This window comes from Parasteatoda tepidariorum, chromosome 4, assembly GCF_982258835.1.
Source record: "Parasteatoda tepidariorum strain Cologne lab strain chromosome 4, Ptep-v5.0, whole genome shotgun sequence".
Lineage (NCBI taxonomy): Eukaryota > Metazoa > Arthropoda > Arachnida > Araneae > Theridiidae > Parasteatoda > Parasteatoda tepidariorum.
The window spans coordinates 83454853-83473318 of record NC_141758.1 but is presented as its reverse complement, the minus strand read 5'-3'; the positions used below and the strand labels follow the sequence as shown (position 1 = coordinate 83473318).

At 28.2% G+C, this 18466-nt stretch overlaps 1 long non-coding RNA gene across 1 annotated transcript in view; it reads left to right on the top strand.

The window, feature by feature from the left end:
- Positions 1-17564, top strand: part of LOC147811842 (uncharacterized) — a 39435-nt gene extending 21871 nt beyond the window's left edge. Inside the window, exons 2-5 of the long non-coding RNA XR_015432880.1 lie at positions 728-818; positions 10639-10716; positions 16613-16688; positions 17447-17564. This is a non-coding gene — a long non-coding RNA (uncharacterized LOC147811842). The remainder of the gene's footprint in view (positions 1-727; positions 819-10638; positions 10717-16612; positions 16689-17446) is intronic.
- The last annotated feature ends 902 nt before the right edge of the window (positions 17565-18466 follow it).

Here is an 18466-nt window from a genome sequence, read left to right as displayed (position 1 = left end):
CTACGTACTAGCATACTGTACGTACTATGTTCTCGACTATATGTATCACTTAATCACTGACTGTATACATACCACGTACTCCTGGCTAACACGCACCTGGGTATCAGAATACACACTCATAAATATATTGCTGTAAGTAATATACTGTACGTACTCCTGGCTAATACGTACATGGGTATCAGAGTATACACTCATAGAAATATTGCTGAAAGTAATATTATGTACGTACCACGTACTTGATTATATATATATATATATATATATATATATATATATATATATATACATCACTTAATCACTGACTGTATATATACCACGTACTCCTGGCTAATACGTACATGGGTATCAGAGTATACACTCATAGAAATATTGTTGAAAGTAATATACTGTACGTACCACGTACTTGACTATATATATCATTTAATCACTGACTGTATATATACCACGTATCCCTGACTAATACATACCTAGGTATCAGAGTACAGACTCATAAAAATATTGATGTAAATAAATAATTCCATTATATATTTTCCGTTGTGTCTCCATTTTAGTAACCTCTTTGCATTTTTGTATTCTAATTTCATTTCAAAAATTTCTAAGATTCCTTCAGTTTCGACTTTATTTAAAAGTACCATGGAAAAGTAAGAAATAGCAATTTATGAAACTCTAATTTTGTTGTTGTAACACAATAAAAAAAAATTTATGAAATTTTATATTGTATTTTCAGTTCAAAGGATGGCAACAATAAATGAACAAAGTTTGTTTTTAATCTGCAGCGTCCTGAGTTTGTGCCTCATCGCAGATGCCATCGATTGCAGGTATCTTGAATTATTATATCGTTATTAGCGACAATATTTTGACGAATTAAGAAATAATAACAACTACCTAAACTTTGTAATTTAAGTGTTACAGGGGGGAAAAATAATTTTGATGTGTTTTTATTTTTAATACGAATTTGTATTTTGAGAGTTGTTATAGGTTCAAATGTTTAAAAAAAAGGATGATTGAAAAGTTATGCTGCAGTTTTTCGTAAAAAGTTATTATTTTTAATTGTTTGACAATTACAGTTGTTCGCATCTTGTGTTATTTTTACGCCATTTAACAACTGAAAAATGAACCAATCAGTTGCTGAGCATCCAGAAATGTGCAAATCTTGTTCATGATAAATGAGTTATTCTTAAGTTAGACCACACTACTTCAATTACAGACCAAAATAAATCTATGGGATATGTTCCAACATCCACAATAATCTCCTGCTCTTGTGCAGTGAGACTTGTTTCAACCTACTATCGTAAAGACTAGAAATGAGTTATTCTACTGAAGATCTAACTAATATGTAGATTGTCTCCGTTGAAGTGGCAGAAAATTGTTTTATTTCCCAAACCTAGGTTGTTGTTGTTGACGTACGCCTGTTTAGGCAGAGGGGTGCGATTGTTCTTGTTTTCCAGTGGCGCCATCTAGGGCCGAGAATTCGACTTCTGCCACACCATACGTCACACCCGTTTATAGGGCGGACCCATTCATACATCCATTCATTCATCCACAGATCGTAATTTTGACCTGAATCAGAGAACGATCGATCTCCAATCCAGTACCCCCAGAGGTATTGATTTGTTATGGGAACATGGAGGACTTTTGCGACTCGACAGATTTAACGTGCATCAGTCACTTTACTACACGGAGAGTCTTCGGCTGGCAGGGTTCGAACCCACGAACTCTGGAACATGGGTCCAGCGCCCTACCGACCAGGCTATCCCGGCCTTCCCAAACCCAGGTATCTAAGTAATTTACTAGGTAATTACCGAAATCTAGAATCTTCAATCATCACATTAGGTGATACAATCAATTATGGATCCTTTTAAAAACTATAGTACTGAAAATCCAACGTTCCGCAGTAAACTGATCTTAAGGAAACGGTTTTCAGCAGAACACCGAAGTCAAGCATCTTTGACTGCGGTCAGTAAACGGGTGGGTGACCACTTTGATCTGCCTGAGTAGGGACCGAGGGTGAGCGACATCGGTCCTCTTTAAACTGTTCTACCGTAAAGTGCTTTACTTCGCGGGCAGGCCTTCGAGCTACCAAAGGAGAGGAGCCCTCCCCTCTGCAGAGGATCAAAATTGCGATGGCATGTCTTCGGATCATCCTCAGGGATGTTTCCCGGGCAGTCGCCAATAGCCCATTGTTCAGCTCTAATGCGACGTAAATAAAGTACCTACCTACTAAAAATCAAATCGTTTAAAACCTTGCAATTAAGGAAATAAATATTCAATTTTATTTTCAATATCTTAAGAATCTAGTCAATGAATACAATCAAACAATCAACAAATTGGTTTATTAAATAAGAGAAGCAAACATTTGAACTTCAATGTTAGGTAAACTGTGGTGTGTTTGTGTGTATATTGTTACCTTAGTAAATTGCAGTAAATTTCTTGATTTCGCACATTAACGGATTACATTAGTGAATCACCAGATTAGCGAGGTAAAGTGCAGACTAATGAAGTTCGAGCTTAAACAGTAGCAAATCCATATAGTCGAAACTCCAAACTGGTGCCTAGAAAAACACATATCTCGTTTGATGTTTATTTCAGATGTAACTGTAAATAAAAACCTTGATCAATTGAAGAGAAATATTCTTATGAACGAGAAAATTACGAAGCTATAAGAAGGCTAAAAATTATCATTATATATTTTTTGTGTTGTTGTACCATTTGACAGTTAAGCAAAATTTGTTCACAAAACATTTTTAAAAAAACAGCAGCGAAAAAATAAATACAGTTTAAAAGGTTATGATTATATGTTTCAATATATTTGAAAATATTATGCTTTAAAATTAGTAATTTTTTATTCATTTATTATCATTATTATTTTTTAAAGAAAATAATAAAAATTTCCCTTTGCTTTTAACATTCTTTGCTATGCAAGTACTTAAAAAATTTAAGAATGTTCGAATTTCAAAATTGTTTAGGTTTTTAATAGTTCAGGTATCAAAACAGAAAGCAAATTTTTCAATTTCTTGGAAATGAAATGAAGTACAATACCTAGGTCATTCTCACAAAAAGGTGATTTTTTAAGTCCCTGAGTAATAAATATTATGAAATACAGCAGATTTCTTAATATTTTTCTTTATCATTTTTCGTGAAGTTCTTAACTAACAAATCATATGCATTTCTGCTAAATGCATTTAATATTTCATTCTTATTTTTTAATAAACATGACTTCAAAATCCCCTCCGTGGACGTCCCTACATCTGTGTCACAAAATAATTTTTAATGCCTGTTAAACAATTTAAATGTTATTTTAATGATTTTTGTAGTTTTACCTAGTTAAATGTTTATAGTAACTTTTTATTTAGTATTTTTTTAAAAAAAATTTATTTTTATAAAATAAATGACTAGTAAACTTCGTCCATCAAAAATGATGTCTCCCTCCGTGGACAATTAATATAGTTCTGTAAATATGCAGTAAAGGGCAGCATATGCGAAATCCCTATAAGACAGCTGCTGGGAGGGGGAACCATTCCATTTTCTAATGTTAAATATCAGTTGTTTTTGTTCTCTTTGGTGTCAGTTTCGGATTGTTGTGTTCAACTGGGGTTTGGCAAAGTTCTCACCGTATACTCCGTGGACATCATAAGGAAGGTAAGAGAAAATTATTTTATTTTCGATAGATGAATTTTAGATTGCAAAAATAGTATATTTAACAAAAAGAACTGCCCCATTTTTGTAACTTTAGAATTAAAAATCAGAAAAATTCAAGAGCTAGTTTTTGTCTCCTCCGTGGACATCCCCTCCGTAGACATGACATAACAAGTCCACGGAGGAGAAGACACAGTCAATGTAAGAGACAATGTGTTAGATAACCATAATACAATTTTAATAATTAAAAAACTATTTTCTTTTAATTGATATTTTTTAAAATGGAACAAATGTGTTAATTTGTTTCTATTTTTAAAGAAAATCAATTAAGTTTAACATTTCTTATCGGAGAAGTAAATATTGGCAATTTTTCTAAATAATTTCTGTGATGTTTAACATTTTTTTTCTCTTCAAATTTTAGGAAAAAAATTGCAAAACTAAAATTTAAGAAAAGAAAGCAATCAAATGTTCAAATGCAGAAGAGAAGGGAACAGAAAAAACTTAGTATGAGACAAGCTAGACAGAAATTAAAAGAAAACCCTATATTGTTTGAAGAAAGTAAAAAAAAAAAAAAAAAGAGCAAGAAACTTTAAAATTTGTATCAGAAAAAGATTTTACAGAAAAATCGTGATTAAATGTACTTAAATTTCCAGAAATGAATAGAGCAAGCCGTTTGTGTCCAGGGAAAAAAGAAACAATAACAAGAAGAAAAGAGAAAAAACAAAAACGTTATTTAGATGACAGTATGTTTAACTTGCATAAAATGGTCACAAAGTAGTACCCTCAACACTCAACTTTCATATGGAGTCTGAATTTTTATTTCAATAGTCTTTACATCTTAATTTATTAATATTCAGTAAGAGTTACTTAAGAAATTGTACACCTAGGTTAAAAATGGATGTTTCCTTTCATAGCAGCATGATTAATCGGAAGTAGCTCTATCTCTAATAATGAAATATTTTATTATTTACTTATTAATGTTAAACTCATATCAGTTGTGCCCAATAATTAATCAATTAGTCTTCATTGACATTTTATATTTTATAACATAAAATGTCTCATCCGTTGACTATTACATCTCCTCCGTGGACAAGGCAGAATTTAAAATATTTTAAATCTTGTAAAAAATAAAATAGAAAACTTGACCATTATTATAAGGACATATAACAAAAATAAATAAAGGCATTTATGTAATTTTTGTCACTTTTTTAATTACTTTAATTTAAGAAATTTTTTTAGTCTATTTATACCTTTTCAGTGAGAATGACCCTTATATACTTATTCCAAGTTTCGGGAAGTTAAATTTAGTTTCTGAGTTATATCATTTTAAAGTTGAAAAAAATGCATGAAAAAATTAATCATAGAGAAAAGAACATTTAAAGCTCCAGTACCACTTCAAGTTAAATGAAAATAAAATCAAAATCTTTCGTATAAATTCAGATTCAAACATAATTTGTTTCATCATTTTAAACTGCTATTTTTGTTAAAAAAAAATAATAAAGCAAATCCCTAAATTTTCAAGTTTTTTGTCGATGACTCAAATAAAAGCATAATAATGTATAAATCATTTTCATCTAATTTATAAATCATATTAATAAATAAATCATAGCATAAATAAATCGTTTTCATATATTATATATAATAAATCGTAGTTTTTCTTCCGCTAAGATAAAACTTCGAATTTAAGATTTTCTATCGTTTCAAAAGTTAACACTGGTTTTAAATACTAAAAATTGTTGAGGTTGAAGCTGCGTTTAATTATACTGTCACGAAAACAAAATGCAAGCTGATGCTGTTACAAATTTTTCGTGTTTTGTTCCAAACTATTATTTCCTTGGGTAAAAGCATCACGTAATATTTAACGAAAGCACCATTTTGATTTGCTTCCATTTCCTCTCTTTTTCGCATTCTATTCTTCGATCATGATGTGCCAAAAGAAGAAAAAAAAGTACAATCAAACTTCGAAATAGCCCAGAAGCAATTTCAGCAGACGACTCAGCTGTGTCTTTCTTTTTTATCGACTATTTCTCTTAAATAAAGTGGCAACAAACAAACATACAACTAAAAGTGGTTGTTACTTGCGATCAACTACGTAATGAAAGATGGCCAAACACTTAAGGTGACTGGTGTACGCAATACAAAACTAAACAGAAGAAAAATACATACTCACTAAATTTAATTTCTCAGTAAACTAGTACAATTTTTTCAGTTTTATAATTTAAACTTATTATTACAGAATTAAAAATAATAACTTGATTAAGTTTATGCCTAGTAAAAAACTAAAGGAATGCAAATTGCTAATTTACACGCAAAAGTGGATACTAATTGTCTCCAATTAATACTAAATATGTTTAGTTTTCCTTGGGAAACTTAATTTCCCGCAAATCTCTTTTTTTGTTACAAATGTCTTCTTTTTTTTATTAAAAAATATCATTTTCAAACCAAAAATTTATATTTTGCAATATATTTAAATAAAAAGTATATTTTGGCATTTTATTAGAAGTATTAAAAATATTCGCTTATTTTTCTTTGTTTAAATATTTTCTTTGCAACTTCTAACTGGTATACTTCATACTTTACTTTTTATGTGCATATATGTGTGTCTGCGTGTACTTTCACGATATTTAAAATATTTCCGCTTCAGTTTCATAATATTATTATTCATTTAATATTCTCGTATATTTAACAACATAAGATTTTATATTTGAGATTTCAAGATAAATCTATAAATTGTATCTAAAAATGTCTTAAATGCACATTGCTCAATAAAGTAACAGTCATTATTGCTTAAAATTCAAGTATTAGAAATTATTTTCCGATTTTATTATTTTTCAAGCAAAAAAAAAAAAAAAAAGTTCATATATGGATGTTTAAAGCAAGGAATAAAAATTAAAGCTCTTCCAATGATAAAATTATTATCTAGAAATAAAATTTCTAGAGATATAACTGTTTTATTGAAAACTTAATTTAGGAAAGGTAATTTTTTTAATTAAACCCTTAAATTAAAATGAAAATTAACAGCTAAAGGATGATTTACTTAAGTTATTATGTTGTAATAACTTAATGTCTTTTAGCAACATAAACACATAATTTAAAATAATATTTTTTCAAAAAAGAAAGAAATTGAGTAAACAATTTGACAATTTAGTTGGATAGAATAAAAGTATTATTTCTAATTTATTCTCCTAAATATATTAGTGTGTTTATTCTTTACATTTTTTAACAAATATTTCAGACCAGTTAAATTTATTTCTCAACTTAATGTTCTGTAAATTTAATTCTGCGGAATATGAAATGTTTTCAATTAAATTTCTGAGAAACTATTTATTTTCTTTCGTTCTTACGCGGTGGTTTCATTGCTGCCATCGTAAATATACTAAGTGTAACTAAATCAAAAAATTAAGCAGACGAAATTTTTATAAATAAACATTTATCTTTATTAGGATGTTTATTAGTTGCGAACTCTTTTTTGGAGTTACTAATATATTCGGAAATAATGAAAATATGTCGTTGGTAAAGGATGCTTGATTAAAAACGTACGATAATCTAATAAAAAAGTGTTATGGGTTTGAAAAAAAGTATTATTTTCATTTTGTTATGTTTACCCTTAACATTTTAATAAATATTTATCAAATTTAAATGAATTATGCCGCCACTTAAAATAAATAATCGGCTTTATTGTTAAAGAATTTTCTAATTTGTTTTTTTGATGAAAAAGCTTAACTATCATCTAAAATAGTAAACTGTATAAACAAATACGGAATATTCCGCTTTGACTGCCATTTATATTCTTATAACATTTGAACGGCAAACAAAACTCTTTTGACTTTAGTATCTAATTTTACAAAAAAAAAACTTAGATATTTTGCAATTCTAACTTAATATTTTACTGTACTAACTTAATATTAAATAAATTAATCCCCCACTATTCCACATATTACGTCCCACTATTTCAGATTTATATTCTTCTATTCTTACTTTACATTCTACAATTTCTAACTTTATATTCTACTATTGTAACAACTATTTTTCGATTCCAATTTTGCCTTTTTTAATAACGCTTCTACAAAGAAATGCTATTAAAACGTATTTAATTAAAATTATCAAGATCAATAAAGTTTTGTTTTTTAAAAATATATATATATATATTTATCTTAAGTTCAATAATAATTTGTTCGTTTTTCAAAGTTTTGTTTGTTGTTACCTGAAACGAAATATCAAATTAAAACGAATAAATTCAGTTCCATTTTACAGCCCTTAATAAATAATTTTCAAATTTTTTGTAAAAAATGTATCAATAAAAACAGAGTGTACTTTAGGATTCCGCTAATACCTAACTGTTAAACTAGAAAAACTCGTGTTTCGTAAAAAATGGTAAAGGTTAGAGAAAAAATCAAATTACAAATCATCGTCAAATGTTATCAAAGATATATATATATATATATATATATATATATATATATATATATATATATATATATATATATATATATATATATATATATATATATATATATATATATATATATATATATATATATATATATATATATATATATATATATATATATATATATATATATATATATATATATATATATATATATATATATATATATATATATATAACTATATATATATATATATATATATATATATATAACTATATATATATATATATATATATATATTTATATATATATATATATATATATATATATATATATATATATATATATATATATATATATATATATATATATATATATATATATATATATATATATATATATATATATATATATATATATATATATATATATATATATATATATATATATGGGTGATTCTCACGAAATATGGCAATTCACTGTCCCTTGCTCCAAGATCTAATACTATGATACTAAAAGAACTTTTGTTTAAAAAAAATTAATAAATTGCATTGCTGTTAACATTTTAAAATGACTTTTCACTAGCATTAACTGTTCTGTATAGTTGAAAAATTTAATTGAGTTTCAAAATGTCATTTTCCTGGGATGTCCCAAACAATGTTTCCAATAATAACTAGCTTCAAAACTTCCCATAAATGTTTCGATATCTGATTTTTTTTATCTCAGCCGGTGTAAGCATTTCTAGAATATACGCAGAGGGTATTATTTACAAAAACTTCGTTGAAATTTTTTTTTTCTGTCAATAATTTGTTTGTCCCAAGAAAATCTGTCATTTTCCTGGATACTTTTATTTAGTGGTTTATAACCAAAATAGATAGAGCCAGCAATCAATATCTTATGTTAATAGATTTATTAGATACCCTTATATATGAACATGTCTTGTTGAATGAATAAAGAATCAATTTTCTGGTTCAAAATCTATTTCAACAAAATCCTGTTGCTTTCTGCAGAATGTAAACGTCTTAGCCCAAATTATTAAATTAAAGTAAAGTTATATGCTATAAAATGGCGAATTTGTCATTACCCTGGCTGTCATTTTCCTGGCTTATGAATTCCAGGACATTGAAGTGATACCAAATTTTTTTTTAACTGCTAATACTGTAAGGAGGATAAGCAAATATTAACCTAATACCAAGTTTATGCATGATTGTAATATGGTTGGATGTAATCAAAGTTATTTATTTATTTAATAATTGATTATTATACACAATTTTATTCTGTACATATCAGCAACAACAAAAAAAAAATTATTCTTTCTACATTGGATAAAAAGAACTAATTTAAGCAATTTATGGTCCATCTAACATAAAGGCTTAAGTTGAGTTACTTACTATTAATTTAAAATGACTGTTTTTTAAACTTCTAAGCTAATATGTCATTTTCCTGGCATTCAAGATTTGGTGAATTTCTATTTTATTTTTTCTCTCGAGCAAATGTCAATAAACTACACTACTGTCTGTAAGATATTAATAAATGTAACTAAAGAAGTATACAAAAAACTTTTAGATTATTTCGAAGACTTTAAATTTGAAGAAATATTTTGGTCCGAATTGTCATGTTTAAAATGAATCACCCATATATATTTTATTGCAACTTGAACAGCTGATAATTCTTGAGCAAATTATCGTATGTTAAATGCTTTTATTATGTTGCACTCCTTGCGCAATTTTCTAAACGTCATCCTAATTTCAAGTTTCGCAGTTGGAAAGTTTTTGCGCAGAAAATAAAATACACTTAGTTGCATTTTGCAAATGCAAGGGCACCATAAAAAGACGACAGCAGCGCTTACGATTTTTTCAATATAGAAAGAAATTATTTTTGAAATAAAATTTGTTAGTTTGATATCTTCCTTCCGTTTTTCTGATACACATTTAACACACAGTATATTCTTTCCTTTAATTTTAAGATACACAATATTATGATTGTCTTGAAGCATTTTTACTCGAGCTACATCGTATGTTAACATTAAGTCTGTTTAATAAATTCCACTGTGAATGAAAAACAAATTTATTTTAATGTTTGCTTTAAAAATTCAAAGAGAAAAGTTGAACGAGATATCAACAAAAATTGAATAAAATCTATTCATTTTGAAAGAAAGGATAAGACACTGCGGAAAATTAATTTTCTCTCTGATGCTTTAGCTGTTTTTATCAAGAATTCTTTCTCATTTATACTAGATAATATATTTATTTGGTTTGGGCTTGACTGGGTTATTGTAACTGCGTGAAGTCAATATGTGACAGTAAGATAGGAGTTAATATTGTACCAAAAAACTACAGTTTTTGTATTTTTGGCAATTTTAATTGTCTCAAAATAAAACTTAGATATAATTTAAAATTATTACTAAGTTTCTTTTCTAAGTGTTAAATTGTAATTAATAGCAATTTAAAGCCATTTTATTTTTGAATTTAAATCTTTGTAATTCAAAATTTTATGTTATATTTAAAACTACCAATGTCGTCTCTAGAACAAGTCTTGGTTTTAACTCTTCACTATGCTTTTTATCCATTTTTTCCTTTACTTATGTATTTGTCTATTTATTTATTTGCAGAAAATTTGTTTTCGCCCCTCGATGCAGAGGAGTTTCAGCCAAAAGATCTTCGCCGAAAATTCTCAATGATGAGCTAAGGTATATTTATTATTTTTATGCATTTATATTTAAGTCACAATTCAACCCCCTAAAAAATTTGAACTAAATTTTAGTCATTGGGGGCTCACTGATTTTCTCTTCTCAGATTTATTTTTCGATTTAAAATATATTATATTAGTTGAATATCTTTTTCTTCGCATGGGGTGTTAATCATGGCTTCGTATGGGTGTATGGTTCTAAAATCAATAAATATGTAATAGTCAACAATGCGAAGTCCTACACGTGTGATGTGTTATCTTTATGTTAAACGTATTTTATCTTTATCAAGGGTTTTCAAAGATAACATAATTCTAAATTCTTTATTACTGCTTGTTGCCCTTCCGGTGAGTTTACATTATTAGATTATTTTATTTTATTTTATAACAGTCATTGCACAGCTGTCTCAATTTTGAGTTTACGACTACCAATGTTTAATTCCAGTAGAATTATAATTTTAAACCTAATCCAGAAGACAAGAGAACTCCTGGATCAAGTATTTTATTTTATTTCATATCCGTCGTTGAACAGTTGAGCCAATTTTGAGTTTACGACTACTAACGTTCAACTCCATGGCCTTGTTATTTTGAATCAGTCCAGAAGACAAGGAAACTCTTGGATCAATACCCCCAGAAGTATTGATTTGCTGTGGAAACATGGAGGACTGTGCAACTCGACAGATTTAACGTGCATCAGTCACCATTTACAACGCTGGGAGTCTTCGGCCGTCGAGGGGACACGAACTCTTGGACATGGGACCAGTGCCCTAACAACCAGGCTATCCCAGCCTTTGGATCAAATATTGGGAAAATTTGCGTTCGTGGAGAACTTTTCGATGGAAAACTTCACATCTGCGTTATATAGAGATGAAACCGCGAAAATTTCCCGTGGTTAGCCTAACGGCAAGGGATTCTAACCTATGATTCGTCTACAACTAAAGTTATTTTACGTCACTGAGGTTGGTGTATAAGATATCTTTCAAAGGAATAATGGAATGATGATTAAAATATGCTAATGACTAAAAATTGGCTATTTTTTATGTTCTAAGAGAAAACAATAAAACTCCTGAATATAGTTCCAGATCATAGGGTACCGAATTCTGCACTCTAACAGATATCATAAAAAAAAAATAATACTAAACCTTTCCTCTCCAAACCCCGTAATTGCTTCTCATTCATTATTGATTTTTGCATTTTGCTCCTTAAATGTAAATATTTTCTGTGAAAATGCAGAGCATTTTGTTTTCAAAATATACAATTATTGTAGCTTTAGAAATAAACGATTATCTGGATTTAAAAAATGATCACCTTTTTTGGAGAAAAAAAAACTTTAGTACAGATTGTGCCACAAACAAATGAGAAGTAATTTCATTTGTTGACGAGACTTAGAATTATTCCAATAGGAAGCAGTTTTAATTGTTCTGTTATTAATTAAGCTTTCCTTAAAAAAATCAATGTAAATGTTAGGATTTATGCATAACATAAAGGCATCAATAATGTGACATTGAATAAGAATGTCCAAATTAATAACATGCTACCTCTCTTTCTTTCTTTCTTTCTTTTTTTTTTTTTTTTTTTTTTTGTTGTTGTTGTTGTTGTTGCTACTTTTGACTGACATTTTCTCGATTGGTAGCTTATAAAATAAAGATCTCTTGAAAGAAAAATAAATTTTCTACAACAATGGATAAATAAACTTGATTTAAAACAAAGAAAAATGAAAAATTTCATGAAAAAGCACCTATATTGCAATAATTTTCGAACAAATTGGATATTGGAAAAAAAATTTGAAAAAAATTCTGTGAGTTCATGAACATACATGGCTCTTCCAGTATACTAAATTTCAAATCCTTAAAGTATGTTTAACTAAATAATTTCTTCATTCAGTATGTACTACGGCACGCAGTATATATATTTTTTATGCCAGCCCTTATGGTAGTATTACGTCAAGTTTGCCGGTTACTAACACGCTCATAATTTCACGTATCCATGTCATATAAATTTTGTACTGCAAAACAAAAGGCAAGGCTCCGTTGAACACCCAGAACAGAGACATCGGCGTCGTTTCTTACGATTTTATAATTTAGTGAAGAATAAAAAGAAGTCTGAAAAATCCCGAAAGATGTTTGACAGATTATTTTAATTTTAGTTATCACATGACATTTCTAAAGGTTCATAAAACACAAAAAATGTCATTTTGTCTTGTTTTTAAACTTTTATATTGGCAAGTGTGACCACGTCTTAGCATAAAACTGCCTAATATTTCATTAAAGTTCATAAAAAAACCCAAATGTGTATAAAATATACAAAAGTTTAAAGAAAAAATAATGTAAGTTGCCTTCATTTCTGAAGTGCTTTTACTAAAAACTTAATATTTTACTTTCAATTCTCAGAAAAATATTTAGTAATTTTAATTTCTATTCATTCGATTCTTTAGTCGAGTATATGTGGTTCTCAATCAATTTCAGCATCAATACTAAGTAGATTTTGACATCCCTTGAGATAACTTCGATGGTCTACAGACAAGAGATGATTCCGTTACCTTATTTGATTAGCTTAACGAAAGAAACGGCAAAAGTAATTTATTCATCATTGTCGAACAAAGGTAAAGCAAAATATAAACAAAAATAGTTTTTAAATGCTTTTTTTCTTTTCTTAAAGCTAAGCCGTCTTGATTATATTTTGCAGTAAAAATAAAATAACCTTTTAACTTATGAGCCAGTAAATTCATAATTTCAAATTCACTGATTATGGAAAGTTAAGAAATATTGCTACATAGTCGTCAAGACAAAAAAATAAATCACCATTTCCAACTTTTAATCTAACGAGTGGATCTTAACGTTTCTAAATTCAAATGTTCATGTTTTTCCCATATCGCTATGTGGGAGGAGTGTTTTTCTGATATGTTACCTGATATCTGCTTTCGGAGAATTGTGAAATTGTCTCCTCAAACAACACCTCCTGGAAGAGAGAATGCTTTAGCACGGATCAATTTAGTAGTCCAAAGTAACAATCATGAACTGCGCAGTGGAGTAAAAAAAGAAAGATGTCACTACATTTTGTCTCCTAAGGTACACAGTGCGGGGAATATACGAAAGATTTAATAAACATTTAGACTACCAAAGGATCAAATTTCTTGTTTATGGTAACCCGAGCTGAGGCCTTCTCTCTTCATGGAGTTATTGGTTAAACGTCAAGCAATGGCTAGTCGCTTCGTAGGCTGCTTGATTCATGCTGACCACAATTTTATTCTTAAGTATCCCGAGTGGAAGAAGAATTTCCTTTTCACCTATGCTTGGGGATTTTTTGTGGTTTTCTTCTCTGTGTAACGCAAATGTCAATTACTTTCGTTAAATTATTCTCTATGTTAGAGGGTTTGTACCTATGCTTTATGCTGATGTTTCTTTGTTTACTGGGTTGGATTCAAAATTACAAGGTTATGTATTTATTTATAAATAGTCGCAAATCCCATTGTTCAACGTCGGCAATAAAATAATTAAAAGACTCGTTTGCGTTGTGAACTTTTGGACTGGGACTTACCCTTATTTGTATTGCATAAAGAATAAAGCTTCTAAAATCTCCCATGACAGCATTAAATTGCTAACCTGTAATCTTTAACACTAGATTGCCTAAGGAAGTCATTTTGACTGCTTTTAATTTAAATTAGAAAAGCAATGATGAATATAATGAGACAATTTCTTAGAATTTTGTACAAAATATAACTTTTTTATTGTTAATATTTGCTAATAACTTTTCATATAACTGTAAATAATGTAAAAAATATTAAAAATTAATTTTTAACAAATTTCTTTACACATTATTTACTCTTTTACAATCCAGTCATTTTAACTGCTTTTGGACAATATAGGTATATACTAAGTTTCAATCTTTCTAGTGTTAACTATGGAACTTAAAAATATTGGGGTTAGGAAGTCATCCTGGTAATATATGGCAGGAATATAAACCAGAAACCCTTTTTCGGAAGCTAGCTCTCTATTTCCTGAGCCTCCTCTTGATTGACACTAATGAAAAAAAGAGCCAAAAAATCCTCTCGCTTATTACGGTGCTAAAAATTCAAATTAATACAAATGAGGTTACATTTTTCAAAATGTACTAGTAACATTTGAGACACATTTTTTTTCATTCTTAAAATGTATAAAATGCTATTAAAGTATTTTCTTTAAAAAGAAGTTATTTCGTTCATTATGTTACAAGAATAAGATGGAGGTTGTTTTTTCTCTTTTTTTAACGTGTTTGCGCACTACAACTAGTGAAAATTAGTTGTACGAACTACAAATAGTAATGCACTACAGCTAGTGAAACTACTGTTGTCGTTATTCTTTTTCGTAATTTACAATGTACTGTGCTACCTTTTAAAAGAGTAGCATAGTGAATAGTGTGATACAAAATAAACAGTAGTTTGTAGCTATTCTCGGCCACAACTTTTAACGTTAGTTTTGAAAAGAAACGCGGTTTAAACGCAACTAGTTTTTCGAATTTGGTGGTCACAAATCTTCGCGGGTCCCTCAATGGATGCAATGATTTGACCCTATGACTACTGCTGAGCATTAACAGAAATAACGTATTTTAAAACCACGTATAACTAATATTTAAACTAGTCATTACGAAAAATAGTTAATTAATCACATTGGTCACACTTTCCCTTGAGAATGCACACTCGAGAAAGATTGATGCTATTTCAAAACAAAACATTCGAGTATTTCCGATGTACTTAATTTCTTAGAGGAAATATAAAAGAGCATTAAACAATTAAAGAAAGTGAAAATATTTGATTTCGCATTTCTTAAATTAAATATTCGCTATCGAAAAAGGCATAAAAAGTTAAAGGTTATGTGAACAAATTCGAATTTTTTTTTTTTTTTTTTGAATAGCAAACTGGCTCATGTAAATATTATTAAGTATTTCTGAATTATTTCTTTGTATTTGATCTAAGCCGATTTCTTACTCAAAACTATACACTGGTGTGAATTAAGTTCTCCAGCTAAGTTCGCCGCCTTAAAGTTGTGAGGTAGTTACTTAAATTTCAAAGTAGTTTGCAGTCGGTTCATTAAAAAAAAAAAACAGTTGTAGTTAACTACGTATGTGAAAAAGTAATTGTAGTTGTAGTGAAGTATAAAAAGAATGTGGTTATCCTGACCACTGCTTTTGTACATCAAAACTGTTTAAAATAAAAGCAGCGTGTATTTATTTAAAAGTAGCGCTCTATATGAAAACAGTACAGTTCACATATTATCACTATTTAAAAACAAAAATTTCATATATATATATATGTGACACATTATAAAGAATAATTTTTATCTTAGGATAATTGTTCTTCTTTCAGAAATATCGCATTAAATAATACCAAAAGATGTGTCCTGAGGAAGACTTTTGGTTTTTCCTATTAATGGTTTTTTATTTTATATTATTTCATTACTTGTATCTATCTATCTATCTATCTATCTATCTATATATATATATATATATATATATATATATATATATATATATATATATATATATATATATATATATATATATATATATATATATATATATATATATATATATATATATATATATATATATATATATATATATATATATATATATATATATATATATGTATAAGTTCAAAATGAAGATAAAACAAAGAAAAATTATAGACATATGAAAAAAAGAGGGAAATAATAAGTAAAAAACTAACAAACAACAGTTTAAAGAAGAAAAAAAAAAGGATGAAGTTTTATTTAAAAAAACCGGAAAAAAAAATATATAATCTTTTCAGTAGCCCACACGATTATATTCTTAACTTTCTTCATGTTTTCTTGTATTTATATATATATACATATATATATAATTTTTTCCCCACTAAATTCTCAAATTTATTCCTTGATTTACAGGAATGAATTAGGCGATATGGAAGAAACATGGATGGATTCAATTGAAGAACCTTCCTTCAACACTAGAAGAAACTCAGTGAGTATTACGGTTATTGTTAAATATTGTTCTCTTCTTCCGCAGATATATATCTTTAGTGGTAGACGGGTTAGAGTCCCCTTGTCGTTAGGCTAACTGTGGGAGGTTTTCGTGGTTTTCCTTTCCATGAAAAGTAAATGCTAGTTGGTTCCATTAAAAAGTTCTCGACGAAGAAAAATTTCTCCTAACACTTGATCCAGGAGTTCCCTTGTCTTCTGAATTGGATTCAAAATTACAAGGCTGTGGAGGTAAACATTAGTAATCGTAAATAAAAAACATGGTCGTATGTTCAACGACGTCATAAAATAAAATAAAATTATTCCCTTCAAATTTTGGTTTTTGTCATTTAGATTAAGCCAATGTAAACATTTGTATACCTTACATGTCGAGATTTTTAAATCCATTAGTAAATTAAATGATAAAAATTAAGGTATGCTTATTCAGTTAAAGTACTTTTCTGTCATGTTTTTGTTACTTAAAATATCATCTGCTCAAATAAATTGGCATGTTTAAGGTTAGGCCCTAGTGCCATTAAGATTGAGTGTGATACGGGAAAATTCGATCATTTAATCAAAAGCTATGAAGGTTATCCCCCCCCCCACACGCATTTTCCAAAACTTAAGAAACTTTCAAAAAAATAAATAAATAAATAAAAAAATAAAAAATAAAGATTGTCTTCTGCTTTTTTCTAATTTCGAATACCGTTTGTATTATCGAATTATAACTAAAGGATTATTAACAACTCTATTTTCTTTCAGAACCAGATTCTACAAAAACTACTGGAGAAGCTAAACGAGTACAGCATCAATGACAACTGATTCAAAGAGAATAATCAAAATTAAGTTGAATACTTGAATAAAAGCTAATTTTTGAACTCTTTTTTGTCAATTTACTTAATTTATTGTGATAGAAAAAAAAAGTGAACATAGCTGAATTTTATTCTGTTTGATGAAACCAATAACCAAAATGAATAAAGAACTTTTTTTTAAAATGTATTAAAAAGTTTTTCTAATAAACATTTTCTAGTAATGCTACTCTGTCATCGCCTATCTAGATTTTCCAAGTCAGCCGTCCTACCCAAGGGCGCCGGCAGCGGGGTGCAAGGAGGTGCAATTGCACCCCCCTGGCTTTTTTAAAAATAAAAAAAACAATTAAGGACATACGGAAAAACAATTTTGTTATAAAATTTTTTATTAAAAATATTCTTATTCAAAAACAATTAATTAAGTAATTATTGATACATAACAATTAAAAAATTGTTTAATCAAATAAGAAATGTAATTGTTTTGTTTGCTGTACAAATCTGTTTATAACTTTTTCAATGAATTCTGAGTCATCCTTGATTATTTTCTTATGCACACTGAGCATGCACAAACTTGGCAGATATCTAAGCTATATTTCTAAATTTCATTCAATAAAATATGAATAATATTATATTTTCTATTAGTTATTTAGTTTAACAAAGGTGTATTACACAAACTGACTTTTCACAATTGTAAAACTTCATCAACACAATAAACACCAATGTTAAACGTGCACAAACACGTTAGTATACGAAACTACTGTTTGGAGTTATTTGTGTTTCAAAGTGAATAGCTATGACACCGCCATCAATACAGTTTCTCATGGCAAAATTTGCAAGTACAAGAAATTCGTACTTTTTTTTAAATATCTTGTTAACAATGAAGAAATGTATCTTGAAAAAAATTAATAGATGAAAGTATTTGTAATAACAAAACAAAATGTAATAACAGAATATTTAAAAAGAATTTTTTTTG